Here is a 6,487-nt window from a genome sequence, read left to right as displayed (position 1 = left end):
ACCTACTTGAAATATTTCTAGTAAAAAGTTTGTTTGTTTGTTTGTTTCACAGTTTAGTGAATAGAAGAATAGAAAGAGGGAACATTTTTTGCATTTTTGAGTACTGGTCTCTATTGCATTAAAAAACAAGAAGCAGTTTCACCTTCCTTCTGAAAGAACATAGCTATATCTGATTGATATAGAGAAGAAGGGATAATATTATATCGAAGATTCTATAAATAATTTGTTGTATTGGTTTCAAAAAGAACCTTTTTCAAGACAGAAAGAAATGAGACCCTGTGAGAGATGCATGAAAGTCTCCAATTTCAATTCTCAGAAATAGGTTTATCACTGTATTTGTACCAGTGGAAGAAGAGAAACATCTACAGCTTTATGAGTCCCTAATATTGAAAAAATATTAGTAGAATAAACAAAAAATCATGTATGTGAGAGGTTTCTTTTATTTACACATTATGTTTTAAACTGATAGGTGCACTAATGCTTATTTTTCAAGTTTGCCTGAAGGAACTAGAAATGTACTGGCTTTAAAATAGAAAGCTTAAATTCTCACAAGAATATATTAAATTCTGACAGAGTTTTCAGGGGGGGGAAAAAAGCTGTAAAGATTTGAAATAAACTAAACCAAAATGCTAAATACAACAACACCGGAGAAGCAAATGAAATTAGATCAACCAACTCCGAAAAAATGCCTTGAACCATCATGACTTTCAATATCTTATGACCATCTGAAACATTTATCAACTACTTTTCTACATAAATTTTCTAATATGACATTTAAATATAATTTTAAATATTGAATTTCTTGAGTCCTTCAGTGGACTCATATGTGACTCACACACATGAAAGACAACAGTTGATAAGCAGGTACAGAAATGTTCAGGTATGCCAAACATGGCCATTTTGCCAAAAGATTTCAAGAGAAAAAAAATAAATTCTATAATTTACTGAGTACCAATCCTGAGGAACCCTACAGTAGTGTGAGACACTGGAATATTATATTTATTATTGGCTTGGACTAAATCAAGTGTGTGTGGGGTGGTTGGGGAGGAAGGGACAGGTTGAATTTCCGGAAGGTGAGGTAATGCCCCATACCCTAGTACTTGCAAGCCTCATTGGCCACCGTTGGAGGAGCTGTCAGTCAAAAACAGCCCAGGAGCACTGCCCACACCACACCCTGGAGCCCCTGACCCAGCCCAGGACTGGCTGGAACATAGGAAGTCCCACCTGGGGGCAGGGCATGAGGCCACAGGGGGGCCAAAGCAAATAAAAGCAACGATGTGCTCTTCATGCTTGTTCAAGCCCTGCTACCTGGACATATGAAGGCTGGGCTTGCACAGGACTCTGGATGGCAGTTATAATTCTCTCTTTTTCTCTCTCTTTCTTTGCTTTTTTCTCTCCTCCTAATCTCCTTTCTTAACATTTTGGGTAACAGGACCAGATGGATTGGATTTTGCTGAGTTGTATGGATTAGCATGGGCTAAGTCAATGCTTTGTGGAATGCTTTATTTTGCTTGTATTGTACGCTTTAAGCTTTTGCCAAATTCTCTTATTTTGTAAAGTTTACTAGTAAAAGTACCTCCTGAGAAAATGTGTGTCTTTTCTCCTATGTGCTCTGTCTTAAGTTGTTAAAGGAACTGAAGGCCTTTCTATTATATCCAGTGTGTAGATTTTTGATGCCTTGTATATTTTTAAAATAAAACTCCTTCAGTGAGCTCATAGCTTGTGGTCTGGGGTGGGGTCTTACAGGTAGAAACTCTTTTTTACTTCAGTTGCAGATTCTGAGTTATGGGAAAGCAAACATATTCTACTGTATGACAGTATTCTAGTACTACAGTGTTATTATACAGTATCAGTGGCTAATACCTGACTTTTTAATAATTTGGAGTTTCCTTCCAGCTTTCTCAGTAAAATAACTAAGAAAATTATACCAAACTGTCATTAAGTCATTATGTTTCTAGAAATTCTGGAACAATTAAAGAAAAATAGAGAATTCATTTCCACTATATGAGGATTTCATGGTAAAATGCAGTTTGATTTATTCATTAAATGTGCATTTAGAAAGATGTCCATGTGCGTGTTTCTATCTTGGATGAACACTACTTTCACTTCCAGTGTGTTAAACCTTGTAAGTTTCTATAATCCTAGTGGAGTTTCTTGGCATTTCAAATGTATGAAAAATATAAAATCAGAAATAGAGCTCCAGATCTCTATTAGATTTTATACATAAGAAATATTAGAGTATAATAAAAAATAAATAATATAATTTCAAACCTAGAATTTAAAAAAAAATTATAGGCAGAACTTGTCAAAAGTTTCACTCTTAGTTTCAGTTTTCATATCTCATACACATTTTGGGAAGGAATTTAGATCATGCTTGGTTTAACAACAAGCAGGTAAGCTAAAATACTGCTTGAACAGTACAAACATTAAATATACATCATTCTGTTGGGAGATAATGTTTGGTTCAAATTGTAATTGTTAGTCAAGCATCAGACTTTTTTGAAAATACTGCAGCCAAATTTGACTTCTGGCTTGGAGTGCCCTATATAGGATGTGGAAGTGACAGGAATTTAAATGTATTCTGGACCATTACATTGCTTAATAGTATAGGATGGCGAGTCTTATTCTCTCCCTTACTCCCCCACCTCACGCACATTCATAATTCATTCTCACACCATATCTTGAAACTTTGAGTAGATGTCAAAAGTTTCACTAGAATGTTTCAACTTTCAGCCTTTGCACGCAAACTGAGATGAACTGCATAACCTGTTATATACCAAATGAAATGGGAAAATATGGAAAATAATGTTATAGCCAACTGTTTTGCATATGTCCTCAAAGTTATGTGCCCAATGCATAATAAGCACAATGTAATGGAATATGAAGCCTGAATATGAGCCAACAGTGTACCCAGGTGGCCAAGAAGGCCAATGGCATCTTGCCTGTATCAGGAACAGTGTGGTCAGGAGGACTAGGGAAGTGATCATCCCCCTGTACTCAGCATTGGTGAGGCTGTACCTTGGGTGCTGCATTCAGTTCTAGGTCCCTCAATTTAAAAAGGACATTGAGGTGCTGGAGTGTGTCCAGAGAAGGGTAATAAGGCTTGTGAAGGGTCTAGAAGGTATGTCTCATGAAGAATGGCTGAGGGAACTGTGTTTCTTTGGTCTAGAGAAGCGGAGATGCAGGGGGGACCCGAAAAGAGGTTTAGGGCTGGTCTCTTCTGCTGTGACTCAGTGAGAGGACCAGAGGAAATGGCCTTAAACTGAGACAGGGGAGATTCAGATTAGATATATAAAAAAAAAAATAAAAATCACTGTTAAGGTGGGCAGGCATCAGAATAGGTTACCCAGGGAGTTGGTGGAGTCACCATTCCAGGAGGTGTTCAAGAGTTATCTGAATCTGTCACTGGGTGATATAGTTTAGTGATTACAGCAGTAGTGCTGGGTTGGAGTAGATAATCTTAAAGGTCTCTTCCAACCTTGACGAGTCTACGATTCTATGACTCTATGAAATACATTTACTATTAGCCATCAATACTTTAAGATCTACTTTTATTTTACATTAGCAAAATGAATATGTTTTAATTATTGGACCACCTCTGTAAGATATGTCTTTTCTGTTTAAATAATTTCTCAGTATGCTGCTCACACTAAAATACACTGAGTTTAATAACTCCGGTTTATTTTTTTTTAAAGCTTTTCCTTTTCAGTCAATATAAATATAAAAGTTTATATTAAATTTGGCCAAGTGTGGCTGAACGGCTAGGACAGCAGTGAAATAGGGGTAAAAGATACTCTTAGGAGAGGAAAAAACCCTCAGTATTCCCCCAAATACACTAAAACGCTTAAAGAAACCAGGAGATATTTCTATCTAGTGCTTAATTCACAGTATCAGAGAAACAGTATGTACTATACTGCTTTAGTTTTTTCCTGTTAGAAGCTTTACCCCTTCTGAAGAAAACCAACTGTAGCAACTGGATGGATCCTTTTCTTCTGAAGAAAGTTTCGTTACCTGTCTTCAAGCAAATTGTATTCATATTCTTCCTCTGTTCCCTTGTTCTGCCTAGGGTCCCACCCATGGGAGACAGTCCTCCATGGACTTTTCCAACCTGACTCATTCCAAATACATTTCTCTATGAACTGCCTCAGTGTGAGACCCCACAAGGGTCACAAGTCCTGCCAGCAAATTTGCTTCAGGGTGGGCTCCTCTCTCCACAGGGCCACAGGTCCTGCCAGAAGCCTGCTCCAGAGGGGGTTTTCCGTGGGTTCACAACCTCATTTGCTATGGTGTGGGGTCCTCCATGGGCTCCAGGGACACAACCTGGATCACCACTGTCTGCATGGCAGGTTGCAGTGGAATCTGTTCTGGCACCTGGAGCACCTCCTCCCCCTCCTTCCTCACTGACCTTGGTGTCTGCTGAGCTGTTTCTCTCGCACAGTGTCACTCCTTTTTCTGACTCCAGATATGGTATCCCAGAGGTGCTACCACCATTGCTGATGGGTTCATTCTTGGCCAACAGCAGGTCTGTCTTGGCATTTGCTCTGTGGCACATAAGGGAGGCTTCCAGCAGCCTCTCACAGAAGCTATCCCTTCAGCTCACAAAACCTTGCCATGTATACCCATGGCACTGTCAAAGGGTTCTCCATTTGTTTACTTTTATCTATAAAAATAAGTTTTAATTGCTTCATTAGAACTGCATTAGAATGATTTTTAATTGTTACTAATACACTCATCTGATCATAAATAAATCCTATTAAAAGAGTTATATATCTCCTGTAGTTCACTGGAATATCATTTTCCTCTTTTTTCATTTGATAAAATTCTGAAGAGAGTGTGTAGATAAGTAAGAGGTGATTTCCATAGATGCCAAGAATCTCTTGCTCTCTCACTGATGATGAGTCACACTATGAAGAAGACCTGAAGAGGTCCAATTTATAGAGAATGAGAAAAGGGGGGAAAGGTTAGAAGCAATATCAATTTAAATACAAGAAATGTTAAACTCTATAAAAAGGAACACTCATGTCTTAAAAGTGCATGAATAGCCAAAGGGAAAAATTCAAGCTTTATCAGTATATGCCCTATATTCTGTATATTCTTTGAGTGGTCAGACAGGAATAAATTAAGGGGAAAGGAAGAAAAAGCATTCTTTTTTTAAACTAATTTGTTTGCTTGCAACTGTAATATCAGGCATAATAAAGACTTAGTACCAGACAGCCTTAACTGGAGTTCACTAACATTGACAAATTTAAATTATTATTGCAAGTGTCATTTTACTCTGTTTCTTCAATATGTGACAAATTAGTTCAAGTATCAGATCATGAAAATCATGAAACTCAAAAGTGGTTTTATAACTGCATTCTGACACAGTCCTTTATGTTTACCATTTGCCCAATATTTTTTTCTTGTAATGCATCAATAAATCAAAGCAACTGTTCGGCTGAAAGGCAGAATTTTTAGGTAAACAGGAAGAAAAAAAACAACAATCTGGAGCCAATGTCAGTGCTGTGCTAGTAATAAGAACAACCTCTTCTTGGTAAAGCTAGATTCATGTTTTTTTCATTGCTTAGAATGATTCATCTAGGTTTTCTAATACTTAAGACATCACTGGGATTTACTTGGGCTGACCTCTTGTATAGGGGTGAATGCTTGCCTACGCAAAACAAATTTCATTTTGACTAACTGTGGATAACTGTATAACTGTGTCTTACAAAACTGAAAAAGCTTTTGACCGAATTTATCCAACCAGGTCACTTTTTGGGAGTGTTGCTAACATCGTAAAGGTCTCCAAATCTAAACAGGGAAAAAGCAACAAGCAGAGAAAAGTGGAGCAAAACTGCTTTATGGGAGAGATGTGCTGTACAATAGAGCCTGCAGTGTTTTTCTTTCTACCTGTTAGACAGCAGATCAGTAATTATTGGGTTGGAACCACCCTGTGGGTGTCTTTGTGTGTGTGGGGGGAGAAGGGCTAGGCCTAGACCTGCAGCCGAGATGGCCAAGAGTACATGACAGGAAAAGCCATGCAGCCAGGCTGGCCCACACCACTCCCCCAAAGCCTCTGGTTGGCTGTGACACCTCTCACTTGAGCTAGGGGGACATTAAGTGGTCAGTGAACCCTAGGTCTTGCCCAGAGGGAGTGGCCACAGTAGCCAAAATCTATAAACAGACACACATGAGGTCTACATTTTGCCTTGGCCTCTGCCCTCCTGACCTGTCAACATGTGACCTTCTATGTGGTAACTATTTTTCTCTCCTTTCTTTCTCTCTTTGTCACTTTGTCTCCTAATCTCTCTTCCTTTACTCTAGTGGGCAACTTTAAAACCTATTTTCTGTATTTCACTTTTCGGTATTTCACTTAAGTTGTATGGAGTTTGTGTTTGCTGGATGTAACGAAGGTTCCCCACTCCATAGCAATACTTGCTAGTCCTAATAATCTGATGCAATGCTTTTGTGAATTGGGTTCTTTGTACTACGTGTTATAGTGAAATGC

Source organism: Corapipo altera, unplaced genomic scaffold, assembly GCF_003945725.1.
Source record: "Corapipo altera isolate COAL_440 unplaced genomic scaffold, ASM394572v1 52b, whole genome shotgun sequence".
Lineage (NCBI taxonomy): Eukaryota > Metazoa > Chordata > Aves > Passeriformes > Pipridae > Corapipo > Corapipo altera.
This window is presented reverse-complemented; position numbering follows the sequence as displayed.